The sequence below is a fragment of the Odocoileus virginianus genome, chromosome 12 (genome assembly GCF_023699985.2).
Source record: "Odocoileus virginianus isolate 20LAN1187 ecotype Illinois chromosome 12, Ovbor_1.2, whole genome shotgun sequence".
NCBI lineage: Eukaryota > Metazoa > Chordata > Mammalia > Artiodactyla > Cervidae > Odocoileus > Odocoileus virginianus.
In genome coordinates, this window is record NC_069685.1 from 47,602,878 (window position 1) to 47,619,928 (window position 17,051).

The 17,051-nt window shown below is 45.4% G+C and overlaps 1 long non-coding RNA gene across 1 annotated transcript; it reads right to left on the bottom strand.

The window, feature by feature from the left end:
* Positions 1–13,097: 13,097 nt before the first annotated feature.
* On the bottom strand, positions 13,098–15,046 carry LOC110142225 (uncharacterized). Its single transcript, XR_002315269.2, has 3 exons — positions 14,959–15,046; positions 14,696–14,774; positions 13,098–13,234 (listed from the first exon to the last, which is right to left on the bottom strand). It is a non-coding gene; the product is annotated as an uncharacterized lncRNA (long non-coding RNA).
* Between the last annotated feature and the right edge of the window lie 2,005 nt (positions 15,047–17,051).

Genomic DNA, 17,051 nt, shown 5'->3' on the forward strand with positions numbered 1-17,051 from the left:
AGGGTTGATTTCCTTTAGAATTGACTGGTTTGATCTCCTTGCAGTCTGAGGGAGTCTTGAGTCTTCTTCAACACCACAGTTTGAAAGCATCAATTCTTTGGTGCTCGGCCTTCCTCATGGTCCAACTCTCACATCCATACATGACTGCTGGACAAACCATAACTTTGACTATATATGGGCTTTTGTTGGCAAAGTGATTTCTCTGCCTTTTAATACCTGTCTAGGTTTGACATAGCTTTCCTTCCAAGGAATAAGCATTTTAATATCATGGTTACAGTCACCATCCACAGTGATTTTGGAGCCAGAGAAAATAAAATCTGCTTCCACGTTTTCCCCTTCTATTTCTCATGATGTGATGAGACCAGATACCGTGATTTTAGTTTTTTTAAAGTTGAGTTTTAAACCAACTTTTTCACTCTCCTCTTTCACCCTCATTAAGATTTAGTCCTGGGCTTCCCTTGTGACTCAGGTGGTAAAGAATCTGCCTGCAATGTGGGAGACCTGGGTTCGATCCCTGGGTAGGGAAGATCCCCTGGAGAAGGGAAAGGCTACCTACTCCAGTATTCTGGCCTGGAGAAATCCATGGACTGTACAGCCCATGGGCCCACAAAGAGTAAGACATGACTGAGTGACTTTCACTTGCTTTCTGGAATTAGAGTGGTATCATCTTCATATCTGAGGCTGTTGATATTTCTCTCTGCAATGTTGATTCCAGCTTGTGTCTTGTCCAGCTCTTCACTTTGCATGATGTACTCTGCATATAAGTCAAATAAGCAGGGTGGCAATATACAGCCTTGGCATACTCTTTTTCCCAATTTGGAACCAGTATGTTGTTCCATGTCCAGTTCTAACTGTTGCTTCCTGACCTGCATACAGATTTCTCAGGAGGCAGGTAAGGAGGTCTGGTATTACCATCTCTTTAAGAATCTTCCACAGTTTGTTGTGATCCACACAGTCAAAGGCTTCAGTTTAGTCAATGAAGCAGAATTAGATGTTTTTCTGGAATCTGGTTTCTCCATGATCCAATGAATGTTCTCAATTTGATCTCTCGTTCCTCTGCCTTTTCTAAATCCAGCTTGTACATCTGGAAGTTCTTGGTTCACATACTGCTGAAGCCTAGATTGAAGGGTTTTGAGCATAACCTTTCTAGCATGTGAAATGAGCGCAACTGTAGGGTAGTTTGAACATTCTTTGGCCTTGCCTTTCTTTGGGATTGGAATGAAAATTGACCTTTTCCAGTTCTGTGGCCGCTAATGAGATGGTTGGATGGCATCACCTACTGAATGGACATGAGTTTGAGTAAGTTCTGGGAGTTGGTGATGGACAGGGAGGCCTGATGTGCCACAGTACATGGGGTTACGGAGTTGGACATGACTGAGCAACTGAACTGAACTGAGTTTTCCAAAGTTGCTGAAATATTGAGTGCAGGACTTTAATAGCATCATCTTTTAGGATTTTAAATAGCTCAGCTGGAATTTGTCACCTCCACTAGCTTTGTTCATAGTAAGATTTCACCCACTCGACTTCATACTCCAGGACATCTGGCTCTAGGTGAGTGACCACAATTTTGTGGTCATCCGGGTCATTAAGAAATCTAGCATGAAATCTTCCCTTGATATCTCCAATTTTCTTGAAGAGATCTCTAGTCTTTCCCATTCTATTGTTTTCTTTTATATCTTTGCATTGTTCATTTAAGAAGGCATTCTTATCTCTCTTTGCTATTCTCTGAACCTCTGCATTCAGCTGGGTATATCTTTCCCTTTCTTCCTTGCCTTTCACTTCTCTTCTTTCCTCAACTATTTATAAAGCCTCCTCAGACAAACACTTCACCTTCTTGCATTTCTCTTTGTTGGGTTAGCTTTGGTCACTGCCTCCTGTACAATGTCATCAATCTCCGGCCCTGGTTCTTAAAGCAGTCTGTCTACCAGATCCAATCCCTTTAATTTATTCATCATTTCCACTGTATAATCATAAGGGATTTGATTTAGGTCATACCTGAATGGCTTGAAGGTTTTCCCCACTTTCTTCAATTTAAGCCTGAATTTTGCAATAAAGAGCTCATGATCTGAGTCACAGTCAGCTCCAGGTCTTGTTTTTGCTGACTGTCTAGAGCTTCTCCATCTTTGGCTGCAAAGATTATAATCAGTCTGATTTTAGAATTGACCATCTGACAATGTCCATGTGTAGAGTTGTCTCTTGTGTTGTTGGAAAAGGAAGTTGCTATGACCAGCACGTTTTCTTGGCAAAATTCCGTTAGCTTTTGCCTGCTTCATTTTGTACTCCAAGGTCAAACTTGCTTGTTATTCCAGGTATCTCAACTTCCTACTTTTGCATTCCGACCCCCATGATAAAAAGGACATCTTTTTTTTGGTGTTAGTTCTAGAATGTGTTGTAGGTCTTCATAGAACTGGTCAACTTCAGCTTCCTTGGCATCAGTGGTTGGGGTGTAGATTTAGATTATTGTGACATTGAATGGTTTGCCTTGGAAACAAACTGAGATCATTCTGTCCTTTCTGAGATTGCACCTAAGTACTGCATTTTGGACTCTATTGTTGATTATGAGAGTTACTCCATTTCTTCTAAAGGGTTCTTGCCCACAGTAGTAGATATAATGGTCACCTGAATTAAATTTGCCCATTCCCATCCATTTAGTTCACTGATCATCTATTAATGATCTGGAAATGTTTGAACTGCCAGGCAGCTTGATTTCTATTGAGATTCATTCATTTATTCACCAACTACTTATGGAACACCTACTATGTGCTAAATGCTAAGGCTGTATGCATAGATTTGCCAAGCGTCTGTGGACCACCTACTATGTGCAGGTGGTGGATGCTGCGGTGAACAAGCAGGCATAGTCTCTGCCTTCAGGTATCTTATGGTCTAGAGGGGAGGCAGTCACCAACAATGGTTGGATGTGATGTGCATTTACTGCACACCAACTATGTGCAGGCTTCTTAGGCTTTTTAAGGGCAGAATTGGAGATGCATGATGGTCCATGTGGGCAGTAGGTGTTATGAGTCAGGCTCAGATTAAGATTAGAATCCTGTCTCCTGCATGAACCAGGTTTGTCTCCTTGAGAGACTAACTTTACCTCCAGGGTATGTTTCAACTATCATATGGGTGGTGGTGAAACTTAGCAAAGGGGCCTGAGAAATATCAACCTGGGAAATCCCCTGGCAGTCTAGTGGTTAGAACTCACTGCTTTCACTGCCAAAGGCCCAGGTTCAATCCCTGGTCCCGGAACTAAGACCCTACAAGCCAGGTGGTGCAGCTTAAGGAAAAAAAAAAAAGGTCAGTTGGCTTCTGTAGGGACAGGAGTTGGTTTTGAATGTTCAGCACCTGTGTCTCCTTCTGATAACGGCCTCTAGTCTTGTTGGGGGAAATAATTCTTTTCTCGCTTCTCTTGGTTGTGGTTCAGGTGGGGCTGGCTGATCCCTTTCACCACTCCCAAAGGAGCACATGACCAAACTTGGCCATCAGATCATCCCATCCGTCAACCACAGTCATTGGTTGGGAGGGCTCACATGATCCAGATAGGGTCCAATGAGATTCGGTTCTGGAACATCAAAGACAGAACCTCTTTTGGCTGGGGATGGCAAGTGGAAAGGAAGGAATGTGATGGTGTTATCTTACCTCATGAGGGGAGAGCCTCCCTGAGAACAAAACCAACCCAGAAGAAATGGAGAGAATAAATATAGATGGTGCCATTTTGAGCCTCTAGATCCAGCTATGCCTGAAGCTTGTGCAACTCCTGGACTTTTCAGTAACATGGTTCAATAAATTCTCTTTGTTGCTTCAGTCCTTCTGAATTGGGATTTTTATCACTTGGAAGGAAAAGTCCTGACTCATAACTAGGCCTTTTGTCTTCCTTTGTTTCCTAAAACAGAAATGCTACCTCCCCATGTGCAGAACAGGGGAAATTAATTTCCTTGCTTTCTAAAAAGCTGATGAGAAATGGATAATGGGAGAGGCCGCCTGACCACTCCTTTCTCTTTGGTGTGTGAGGACATCCATTTTCCCATGGCCCCTAACCTTGCCTCGCTGAGCTGGAGCAGAAATCACTTAACCTTCTGAGCCTTGGCTTTGAAAGGTCTATGATGGATCGTACTTGGCCTCGTGGGCAGAAATGGAAAATTCTCTGCTGTCTGGTCTGTCCCTTCATTCCGCCTTCCCCAGCTGGTCCAGGCTGGGAACGTTTTTACAGGAGCGGAAACTGGTGGGATTCAGAGGCGGCAGACTTTTTCTGTAAAGGGCCAAACAGAAAATGTTTTAGGCATTGTGTGCCACAAGGTCTGTTATGTGGTCTTTGTTTCTGGTTTTGGTTGATTGTTTTATGACCCTTTAAAAACGTAAAAGATCATTCCTAGTTCTCAGGACGCACAAAAACAGGCTGGATTTGGCTCACAGCTCTAGTTGGTTGATTCCTGGATTAGATTATAGTTATGGGGACTGACTATCTCTTCTTTCTCCTTTCCCCTCCTTCCCTCTTCCTCCCTCTCTCCTTCCCACTTTTCTTTCTTTATTTTTTGGGACAAAAATCCTCATTCCTGAGACTTCCATGGAGGTCTACTCCTCCGCTATCTCCCGGAGTTTGCTCAGATTCATGTCCACTGAGCCAGTGATGCTGTCCAACCATCTCATTCTCTGCTGCCTGCTTCTCCTTTTGCCTTCAATCTTTCCTAGCATCATCTTTTCCAATGAGTTGGTTTTTCTCGTCAGGTGGCCAAAGTATTGGAGCTTCAGCTTCAGCAACAGCCCTTCCAATAAATATTCAAGGTTGATTTCCTTTATGACTGACTGGTTTGATCTCCTTGCAGTCCAAGGGACTCTCAAGAGTCTTCTGAGACTCTGTGCTTCCACTTCAGGTGATGCAGGTTTGATCCCTGGTCAGGGAATTAAGATCCTGCATGCTGTGGGACATTGCCAAAATAAGTTAAGCAATTAATAATATTTTTCAGAAAAGGGCTCACTGAGTTCCAGACTGGTCTGATGAGAAAAGAGTCCTATGTGGGTGTGATCTGGTAAAATTCTTAAATATCTTACAAGTGTCAAGGGGAAAGCAGAAGATATTCACGAAGGAAAAAAGACAGACTGGAATTGGATTTTCATCTAAGCTATGGAAAGATGACAGTGGGACAGTATCTACAGAGAAGAGAGAGAAAGGATGCAAACTCAAGAATCTTCTATCCAGTTTTCAAAATTTGTTGTTGTTATTCAGCCGTTAACTCATGTCCAACTCTTTATCACTCCATGGACCACAGCATGCCAGGCTCCTCTGTCCTCCACTATCTGTCAGAGTTGGCTCCAATTCATGTCCATTGAATCGGTGATGCTGTCTAACCATCTCATGCTCTACCATCCCCTTCTCCTCTTGCCTTCAATCTTTCCCAGCATCAGGGTCATTTCCAATGAGTTGGCTCTTCCCAACAAGTGGCCAAAGTATTGGAGCTTCAGCTTCGGCATCAATCCTTTCAATGAATATTCAGGGTTGATTTCCTTTCGGATTGATTGGTTTGATCTCCATGCAGTCCAAGGACTCTCAAGAGTCTTCTCCAACACCACAGTTCAAAAGCATCACCCTTGGCACTCACCCTTCTTTATGATCCAATGCTCATATCTATACATGATTATTGGAAAAACCATAGCTTTGATTATATGAACCTTTGTTGGCAAAGTGATGACTCTTCTTTCTAGTATGCTGTCTAGTTTTGTCATAGCTTTCCTTCCAAAGAGCAAGCGTCTTTTAATTTCATGGCTGCAGTCACCATTTATAGTGATTTTAGTACTTTGCATCTTTTGCAGCAAAAGGAGAATAGTCGAGGATTCAGAGAATGTAACTTCCAGGTCTCCATCTAGGGAAATGACTTAAAAAAAGACTAACCACACTGCAACTGAACCTGAAAAGAAAACTGAAAAATGGAGAAGAAGAAAAGAGAAAACAGTGTTAAGAACATAGGCATGTGACAACTTACATCTAAGTGGATCCAGGGACTTCCCTGGTGGTCCAGTGGTTAAGACTTCGTCTTCCAATGCAGGGGATGTGGGTTTGATCCCTAATTGGGGAGCTAAGATCCCATGTGCCTCAGCCAAAAAAGCAAAACATAAAACAGAAGCAATATTTTAACAACTTCAATAAAGACTTCAAAAATGGTCCACATAAAAAAAAAAAATCTAAAAAAAAAATCTCATTCTTCAAAGCCAGGAAATATCCTGGACATTCTAATATGTTGGTATCCAAAGTCATATTTATAAGCAACCCCGTCTCCTTTGCCTGCCATTTCTCTCTATGGGACTTATCACCGTTTGTAACTATAGATTTATTTCTTTGATTATTTTGGGGTGTCTGTTTCCTCATTCTAGAATATAAGCTCCATGAACAAAGAAAGCCCCAGGAGGCCCAGGCCTGGGGCTTTCTGGCAATTTCAGACTGATTTTAATGACTGTGGGGTTGAGCAAAGATGTGTGGTGAACCTGACAAAAGTACAGAGATATACTGGCAGCTGTGTAAACAGGGCTGGGAAGACAGGTGGTTGCCGGAGTCATCTCTGCAGAGGCAAACTCAATTCGTAATCCTGAATCAGGAACATAGAAAGGATGAGCTCCCCATCCCTGGGGGTATGTAAGTGGAAATTGGCTGCCCACTGGGGCCAGCTTGCAGATGTGATTCCTGATCCCAAAAGTAAGCTGCTCTTCTGTCAGAAGATGCCCACAACATTCCGGCCTGCTTGAGAACTCCTGGCTATAATGTGACGAGATCCAGATCTTTAGGATCAGAGGGGTGCCAGGAGTTATCCTGTGATCTTGTACTTGTCAAGCAGAATCAGAGAAACATGTGGTTTTGTAAGTTCTCTCTGAGCACAGTTCTCTGGGGAACTCCTGGCTTGGTGAATTCCCGCAGCCTGGGCCTTTTTTCTGGCTGTGCTCACCACATGTGAGATCTTAGCTCCCTGACCAGGGATTGAACCTGCACCCCTTGCACTGAACACTGGACCACCAGGTAAGTCCTCAGCCTGGATGTCTAAAATCCCAAGCCATCCATGAGACCCTCCAACAGGGCTCCCCTTGCCACTTACACTCTCCTGCCTGAGCCAAGGGGAGAAGCCAGATCTCAGCAGGGATCAGGGTCAGACAGGTCTCACAGTTTCCCTTTGGTGTGGGGAGGACAACCTGGGTGGAGAGTGGAGGGGTCCCCCCTCCAGTTTTTTTCCAGGCTTGGCTGCCACCCCTGGAATCTGCAAAGGGCCCCCGTGACTCACTCATGCTGGGCACTGTTCCCGCTCCTGTAAGATTCCCTTGGCTTGTCCCAGTGCAAGTGTGGGCTGGTTGGAGGCCGAGGCACCCACCTGTCAGAGCTGGCTGGGGGCCTACTTACCTGGATCCATGCCAGTCCACTGTCCTGAGAGCAGTTTATGACTGGTTTCATCCTGATGGTAGGTGCCCAGGCTGGTGAACCTGTTAAATATTTACAGCATCACCCCTGGGCCTCCATGGGGTGGTGTGACCTCAATCACAGACTTGAAGATGTATTGAGACCAACCCCTAATCTCTTGTTTGAATTTCTTCTGAGAGCCCCCCTTAAGAGGAGACACCCAGGTCCATCCTTGTCAAGGTGGGTGCTATTATCCTTCCCATTTCACAAAGGTGAAACTGAGGCATACAGAGGTTAAGTGCCCAAGGTCACGTGGCTTGACTGCAAACTCAGTTACTTATGTATTTATGCATCCATCCAGTGATGGTGCTGGGGGTCAGAGATGAATGTGGCAGTACTTCTCATGGAGCACGGGGTCTGATGGGGGCTGGGGCCGGACACAGCAGAGGACTTGGCCAAAATCCTAGGGTTCAGGGGATCTGCCCTGAGGACCACAAGTCTCCAGCTTGTTACAGCTCAGGGGTTGAATAGTCCGCCCCTGTGGACAGCTCTGTCTGTCTGCCACTCACCAGTTGCGCCAGTTTTCTCATCTCTTAGACTTGTGGTGAAGATTAAGTCAGTTATGCACATCTGTAATAGACAGAACAGAGCCTGGTACATTTCACTCTTTTGTGACCCCATGGGCTCTAGCCCACCAGGCTCCTCTGTCCATGGAATTTCCCAGGCAAGAAGACTGAAGTGGGTTGCCATTCTTTTCTCCAGGGAATCTTCCTGACCCAGGGATTGAACCACGTCTGTTGCATTGGCGGGCTGGTTCTTTACCACTGAGCCACCAGGGAAGCCCTAAGTGTCATTAATTATTTGCATGTCATTAATTATTTGCATCAGTCCCCCAACTGATTAAATAAACAAATGTGACATATCTTCTCAAGACTTCTCAGAATCCATGGAAGACATTTACCAAAGGCATAACCAGTGTGGGGAACAGTGTCCCAGGAACAGCATGTGCAAAGACTTGCAGCATTGCTACACTTCAGTGCCCAGTGAACTGAGTACGGGGCCCAGTGCAGATGCGGCAAAGACTGAACTCTGCCCTTTGGAGTTCACCATGAAGAGTTCACCATACTTCCTTTAGAGGGATAAACCATACCGTCTAAAGTGAGATGTGAAAGGAACAGGCAGATGTGTCTGGGATGGGGTGTAGGAGAGGGAAGGATCACTCCCTCAGACCTCATTTCTCATAAGGATGTGGGGGGAACAAAAATGGCAAGGGCTTTGTTGATTAAAATGATAGCTCAGGGACTTCCCTGGAGGTTCAATGGTTAAGATTCTGTGCTCCCAATGTAGGGGGCCCGGGGTTCAATCCTTGGTCAGAGAACTACATTCTGAGTGCCACAACTAAGACCCGTTGCAGCCAAATGAATTGTTTAAAAACAGTTAAAAAAAATAATAGTTCAGTTCTGAGGACAGAGCCAGGTAGGTTTTTATTCTCTCATCTTCTCTCCTCCTTTCATGAAAACCCTCCTTACCAGGCCTTGGCCGGCTGGCCCTGCAACCCTGGAAAACGAGGAGTCTGTCTTTTCCGGCTGCCCAAAGAGACCTGCTGTGATTCTCATTTAAGAGCGAGGCGCTTCCTGACCAGAAATGACTCAGATAGATTTGTCAGTGGAGGACTGCAGCTGCCATCCTGGGATTAATTTGGAACTGCTGCCTCAGGATGGCAGGGCCGCTGGCTGCCCACAAAGGTCAAGCCTTCTCCAAGCCTTTTGTCTGGGTCACTCCCAGGGCCTCTCTCTGAGGAAGCTGCCACCCTCAGAGAGGAAATGACTGGCCTGCAATTCACCCCTGGAAAATTCTGCTGAGGCTTCTCTCCGTCCTCGTGTTTTAGCGATGGCCGCTGAGGGAGGGCACGTGGGAGGGTGTTTATTCAGTCGTTCAATCAGCAAATTGTTATTCAATCAACAAACGCTTGTTCAGTACCTCCTCCGTGCCAGGCGCTGTTGCGAGGTTTGAGGATGCAAAGTTAAATAAAGTATTGTTTCTACTCTCAAAGAATCTCAGCCTCACGTGAGAGAGACATGGGAACAGGTAATTACTCATTGTGACATTCTTATGGGTTGAGAATTGGATTAGTCAGGCTCTGTTTGCAAGTGATAAAGCAAAACCCTCAAACTTGGTTAGGCACAAAGGAAAGGCATTTAAGGCAAAGGAAAGGCAGCAGTCATCATGTAACTGAGAGGCTCAGGTACAGCTTGACTCAGGGGCTAGAAACCTTTACCCGGATTTACTTTCTTTCCAGCTCAGAACTCATGGTTTTGATTTCTGTGGTAGGCTGAGTAATGGACTCCTCCCCACCCCCCACCAAAGATGTCCATGCCCTAATTTCAGGGAACCTGTGACTGTTACTTTACATGGTAAAAGAAACGTGGCAAATGTGATTCAGTTTAGGATCTTGAGATGGGCAGATTATCTTGGAATATCACATGAGTAATCAGAAGTGTCCTTATCAGTGAAAGAGAGGAAGGAGAATCTATCACAGAGAGATGTGACTCTGTGGAAGTAGTGATCAGATAGGAATGATGCCATTTATGATAGGGGCTGTGAGGCGCCGAATGTGGGCAGCCTCTAGAAGAGGCTGGGAAAGGCAAGCCATGGACTCTCTCCTAGAACCGCCAGAAAGAACGCAGCCAGCAGACACCTTAATTTTAGCCTGGTGAGACTCATTTCAGACTTCTGAGCTCCAGAACCATAAGGTAATCAATCTATATTGCTTAAAGTCGCATCTGCCTTGGCTTCAAGTCTAGCAGAAAATATGGAACGCTTTCCTCCTGGTAACTCCTGCACCAGTCATTATTCTGATTGGATCAGAATAATCTCTGAGCCAATCACCTGGCAAGCAATGCTCTGATTGGCCAGGTGTGGGTCAAGGCTCCTCCCCTTGAGGGGGTGGAGCCCCACAGGAACATCCTGAACTGAGAATCAGGTTAGGGAGGGGAAGGAAATTCAGGTTCTACCCTGTTAGAAATGGGAATTAATGCAACATAGCTAAAAATAGCAACCTTTCACTACAACAGAGGAGGGAAAATTCTCACCTAGTTCTAAAGTAAAAGGAAAGAGCCCTGGGGGGCATTGGGAGACTTGGGTTTTATTCCCAGTTTTCTGTCTCATGAGCTGTGTGCTCTCAGGTAGGTGGCCTAACTTCTCTGGTCCTCTGTTTTGTCAGGAGCTGACTGCCACCGCCTGTGACTTTCTCAGGGTGGGATCATTCTTGAGTCACAGGCCAGCTCTGATCCGTCCTCGGTTACTGTCAAACCAACCCCAGGCTCCTGGATGGTTGGTGTGCTCAAGATTCAGTGGTCTCAGTGGTTTTGCTTTATCTGGGCTTTAGAATGGAATCTTCATCTTGTGACTCAGACATCAAAGGAGATTGAACTTGTCGGCAAATCTTCCTTGGTCTGGTGATGGTGTGGAAGAAAGAAATGTGGCTTCTTCCGTTTGTGGTCTCATGATTCCTGACCCCTCTGCAGGTTTTTCTTGCTGGCATGGGAGCTGGCCATTTTTGTTTGCCAGGGGTTCCTGTCAGAGGGAAGTTGGGACTCTGGGCTGTTTGTTGAGAACGAAGGGGCTCAATGAGGGCCAGCTCACCCCCTGGTTTGACTCAGAGTGGGTCAAGGGTTATATGATCTATTAATTAGGACTTACTGGCTGATTAAAAAAGAATCAGCTAAATCAAATGGGTTCAAATGTCAAATTCTGCCACTTCATCGCTGTGTGACGCTGGGCAAGTTACTTAATCTCTCTGAGTGTCAGTTTCTTAATCTTCAAAATGGAGGTAACCTTCTGTGGGCAGCTGGTTTTGTTTTCTATTAATATTTATACAGGCTGCAGCCACTAGGAATTCCCTGCAGATCCCCACCCTGATCAGTAAATAGATTTTCCTTTGCATGCAACCAAATCTAACTCCTAACATGACTTTTCTCTGATCCTCTGTCTTTTGGTCCCACGGGTGGTTCCTACTGGGTGCCTTCCCCACCTCTCTTGAGGCTCTCTTCAGTCTGGCTTTCTCCCGGCTTCTCCCTGCTTTCCTTAACCTCTCCTGGGTTACTCAAGAGTGTCTGGGTCACGCAGGGTGAAGAGTCAGCAATTTCTTGCTCGAAATTGGCCAGTGGATAATTCCCAGTGAGACTGTAGACACCGCCCTGTGTTGGTGGTGGTGGTGGTGGGGTCATCTCTGCACCATCCTGGGACTTGAGGTTTGGCATCTGTATCAGGCCAGGCCTCTGTCAAAAGCTTTGTCCTCTTAGGTAGGCAGAATTCTTAGATAGGTCCAAGATCATCCCTCCTGTGGCCTGAATGCCTCATGTGATTCCCACTGCTGGGATGTGAATGTGATGAGACGGACATTGTCTTGATCAGGTTATGTTATAGATGAAAAAAAAAAAAAGTAAAGGTATAGTCACACCTGGGGCTTCTCTGGTGGCTTAGTGGCAAAGAACCCGCCTACAATGCAGGAGACCCAGGAGACTTGGGTTCAGTCGTTGGGTCAAGAAGATCCCCTGGAGGAGGGCATGGCAACCCACTCCAGTATTCTTGCCTGGAGAATCCCATGGACAGAGGAGCCTGGCAGGCTGCAGTTCATGGGGTTGCAAAGAGTCTGACATGACGGGAGCGACTTAGCACACATGCACACAGTCACTCCCATAGTTAGGTTACATAAAAATCTATCTTATAGTGGCAGAGAGTAGTGAGATGAACCCCTCCCTGCTGGCTTTGAGGAATTAAACTGCAGGGTCTCTAAGAGCCAAGAGCCAGTCCCAGCTCACTACCAGCAAGAAAGTGAGGCTTTCAGTCCTAGTGAATTCTGCCAACTGGAGGGGCTTGCAAGAGGAACCAGTCTCAGCAACCCTGCTGATACCTGGCTTCCAGCCTGATGAGACCCTGAGCAGGGGATCGAGCTAGCCTGGGCTTGCATTCCTGCCCCACAGAAACAGTGAGGTAATCACTAGATGTTGTGAGCTCATAAACTTGTGATGATTTGTTACCCAGTCTTTGAAACTAGTACCTTCTCTGAATTCTGGGAGAATCCCAGTTTGGAAGGAGCGAGAAGGAATGGCCAATTGGCTTGGAGGGACCTTTGTACTCTGACTCTTGAATCTGTCTCATGTAATGGTCTTCTCTTCTATCTAAAGTGGATATCCCTCCAACATCCCTCCCTTTTCCTGGAGAAATTCATAAGGTGAGGGAGGAAAGAAGTTTAGACTTTGCTTGGTGTTTGAGTTAGATCTGGCTGTGAGTAGTAGAAAATCATTTCAGAGTTGATTAGATAAAAGAACTTTTACCATAGGAAGTCTGGGGACTTCCCTGATAGTACAGTGGATAAGAATCTGCCTGCCAGTTCAGGGACACAAGTTCAATCCCTGGTCCAGGAAGACTCCACATCTTTGGAGCAACTAAGCCTGTGTACCACAACTACTGAGCCCATGCTCTAGAGCCCATGAGCCACAAGTACTGAATTAGTGCACTGCAACTACTGAAGCCTGTGTCTGCTAGAGCCTGTGCTCCAAAACAAGAGAAGCCACTCAGTGAAAATCCCATGCACTGTGACCAAGAGTAGCCCCTGCTCACTGCAACTAGAGAAAGCCCAAGAGCAACACTGAAGACCCAGTGCAACCAGAAAAATACATAAATAAATAAAAACAAATTATTTTTAAAAAAAAGTCTGGAGGCAGGTGGGGCTCAACTGGAAGACGGTTGAATGCTACTGTCTTCAGGCTTCTCCTACCATTTTGTACTACCATTCTTATCGTTGTCTTTGTTTGTCTCATGGTGACAAAATGGCTGCTGCAGCTCCAGTCATTATATCTGTAAGACAGGAAGGAGGTGAAAGGGGCAAGGGCAGATTCAATAGGTGAACAGATAAACAAACTAAAATGTATCCATACAATGAAATACTGCTTGGTGTTAAATAAGAACAAGACATTGATTCATACAGCAATATGGGTACATCTCAAGTTCATTTTGCTAAATGAAAGAAGATATATAATTTCATTTACATGACATTGTGGGAAAGGCAACACTAGAAGATCAGGGGACAGATCAGTGGTTGGTATGGACTAGGGTGGGGAAAGGGTTGACTACAAAGGAACAAGAGAATTTGGAGGGTGATGATATACATTCTGTATTTTGATCGTGATGGATATACAAACTCTCTGCATTTGCCAAAATTTACTGAACTGTTCATAAAAAGGCTAAAATGTATTAATTGCATTTTTAAGTCAAATATTTTGGAGTGTAGGGGAAGTAGGGCGGGTAGCTGGAAGCCCTGATGTATAGTGTTTGCGCATTTCCATGGTGTAAATACACCCACCACTGCAGCTTTCACAAGGCCAACAGTTTAACAGCCGCACAAAATTCCTGAAAATTGGTGGAGTGCTACTGAATACAGTATATAAATTATGCTTCAATAAACCTGACTTTAAAAAAAAGTTTTCTGAGAAGCCTGTCCTAACAACTTCTGCTCACCACTTATGTCCATAAGGGAGGCTGGAAAAGGAATTCTAGCCAGGAACAAGTTCTCCCCCCTCCACCCTCAATCCCAGGAAAAAAATCATGGTTCTGATACTTGACGCAGCAACCACAGTCAAAGACAGCTTCTTAACTGCTCCACCTGCCTCCAGGGGTTCCAAAAAGAGTGAATTTCCACTAAGAAAGCCCACAGAGTCCTCCTGGCCTGATCTGACTTTTAATATCTAGACCTTTCAATCATACACAGAGACTCAGAGGGGCACACTGCCCCCTAAACTCACGGGCTTTCCTTTTTTTCCCCTTGGTTAATTTCCCACTTTGGGGCTTTTGTGTTAAATGTACTTTCCACCTGGAACCAGCCTCCCCAAGCTCTTAGCACAGCTGGCTCCTTCTTAAATAGTTTTTGGCTCAGATGTCAGCTGCCCAGAGAGGACTGCTCTGGCCTTTTAGACAGAAGAATCTAAGACTTTGTCAGGTTCTCGTTGTATCCCAGCATGGAGAAGTGTTATCTAAAATGACCCCATTTGTTTTCTTATATATTGTATCTCTTTTTTTTTTGAGAAGGTAAGCCTGCTAGTTGGGGCAAATCTTGTTCTGCTATTTTCTTGGAAACTCCAAGATGCACCAGGCTCGTAGTGGGTTGTTAGTCAATCCTGGCCGAATGAATGAAGGTAGCAGCACATACCTGTCAAGTGCAGTCCGTGCCCCCTGCAAACACAGACCCACTCCCCCTGTGCCCACACAGCTGCAGATGTGGATAGACCCTTTTATATACAAACCCAGCTGGGCTCCCCTCACCTGGGAGGGGTTGATGAGTCCTATTGTAGGTTGATCTTCCTCTTCAGAGCTGCACTCTTGAATTGCTGAGATGTTTCCCCTAGGGAAGTGAAAAAAACAAAGAGCTTTGCAAGAGAGAAAGAGGGGTCTGGCTAAGTGCCAGCAGCTGGCTGGGCTGGGATCTGTGCCAAGGGGGATTTGAGCTGCCACCCAGCCCAGCTCCCAGTTCCAGATGTCTCAGTAGGGCATGGAGAGAGGGGGCCCCGGACCCTCATTCAGAAAACCTCATGAGTGGGCTCTTGTAACTCATCCCTTGCTTCCAGCCTTGCCACCTGGATCATCCCTCAGTTTTTGCCATGTCACCTTGGATGAATTCTCTCAGGCCAGTGATCTAAACATTCCTAAAATGGCAGCCAGTTCAGTTAAACAGTAATCTGTGAGCCAGGTGGGTCCTGGTGCCAGCAACTGTTCCCTGTTTTACTTTTTCAACAGAGCCTGGATTTTATCTGGGAGATGAAAGACCCTCTCCTGGAAGACCAATCAGATAGGTCTAAGGAAATCCTATTTCTTGTTGATCTCAAGTGAGCATGAGAATCAACTCTAGCCAATGAGATGTTAGGGCAACTTTGCTGGGGACAGATTTTTTCCCCTTAAGAAGAGAGAAGCACATGAGAAAAAAGCTCCTCTTGCCGTCTCATCCTTCTTTCCTGCTTGGTTCACTGTTGTGTGAGGGAGTGTTGCCTGGAGCCACAGCAACCATTTTATGACTATGAGGCTAACTTGGCTGACCTATTGAGGATAGTAGGGCAGAAAGTTGGTAAGCTCCTAGGTTCTTGATTGTGGAACCAAAATCATGCTGAAACTGATGCTCTCCAGGCTTCTTATTTATTATGAGATAATTAAATTTCTTCATAGCTCTTACTTGCAGCCAAAAAACATTCCAACTCATTCATAGGCCTCCTCCCCCCTCATGCAGACCTTAGCTCCAGTGCCACTTCCTCAGAGGAGCTTGCCCTGTTTCTCTCCTCCCAAGAGCAGATCATGTTTCCTGGCTTCACACACTCCTAGCATCATGTGCCTTTAAAGCCCCTGTAGTTCAACAATTCCTGGAGGAGGAAATGGCAATCCACTCCAGTTTTCTTGCCTGGAGTATCCCACGGACAGAGGAGTCTGGTGGGCTATGGCCCATAGGGTCACACATGAGTTCAGTAATTGGTAAATGTCAATCTCGTACACAGAACTGAGTATGCCATAGGATTGTCCTTGCTTTCATTAAAAGCTGTGCATAGCACAGGCACAGTGCCTGGGGCTTTGTGAACCCTCAGCAAATATTCGTTGAATGCATGAGTGAATGTTCTGGACCTTGAAAGATCTTGTAGTCTAAACTCATGATGAGATACCACTGCACACCAACTAGAATGACTAAAATTAAAAAGACTTAACAGTATCAAGAGTTGATGAGAACATGGAGGCACTGGAACTCTCATACACAGCTGGAAAGAGAGTAAAATGGTACAGCTGCTTTGGAAAACAGTTTGGGAATTTCTTAAGAGATTAAACATATATCTGCCATAGAACCAAGCAATCCTACTCTTAGGTAGTTACCTAAGAGAAATGAAAGCGTGTACATGGAGACTTGTATATGAATGTTCAGAGTTACTTTTTTGTGATGATCAAAAACTGGAAATAGACCAATGGACCATCAATAAGTGAATGGATAAACACACAAAGGTTTATCCACACCACAGAATACTGTTCAGCAAGAATAAGAAATGAACTATTGATACGCATAACTCTACTCTCAGCATAACTATGCAGCAAAGAAGGACAAAAAGGGGGCAAACTGGGCTGAGAATGCCCTGGCCAGGGGGCAGTGGACACCAGTCAGGGGATGTGACTCTCAGAGTAGGAGCCCCAAGTCCTTATAGAATCCCACAAGATCCACATGATCTGGCCCTGAGACCCTTCTATTTTCATTTTTCTCCCCTGCCTGCCTTTGCCCTGCTTCTTGGACCCACCAGGTTACTCCTACCTCAGGACCTTTGCACTGCCTAGCTCCTATTCCCCCAGATCCAAACATGGCTCAGACCTTTACTGCCTGCCAGTTTCTTTCCAAAGGTCACCTCCACAGAGAGGCCTGTACAAATCTCTTCTCTGTCTAAAAGAACTCCAGACTCCTCTTCTGTCTTGCCTTTTGCTTTACTTCCTTGTTAGTGCTAACCTGCATTTGGTTAAAACTATATGTATATAAAGGCTTCCCTGGTGGCTCAGATGGTGAAGCATCTGCCTGCAATGTGAGACATTCACGTTCGATCCCTGAGTTGGGAAGATCTGCTGGAGAAGAGAATGGCAACCCCCTCCAGTACTCTTGCCTGGA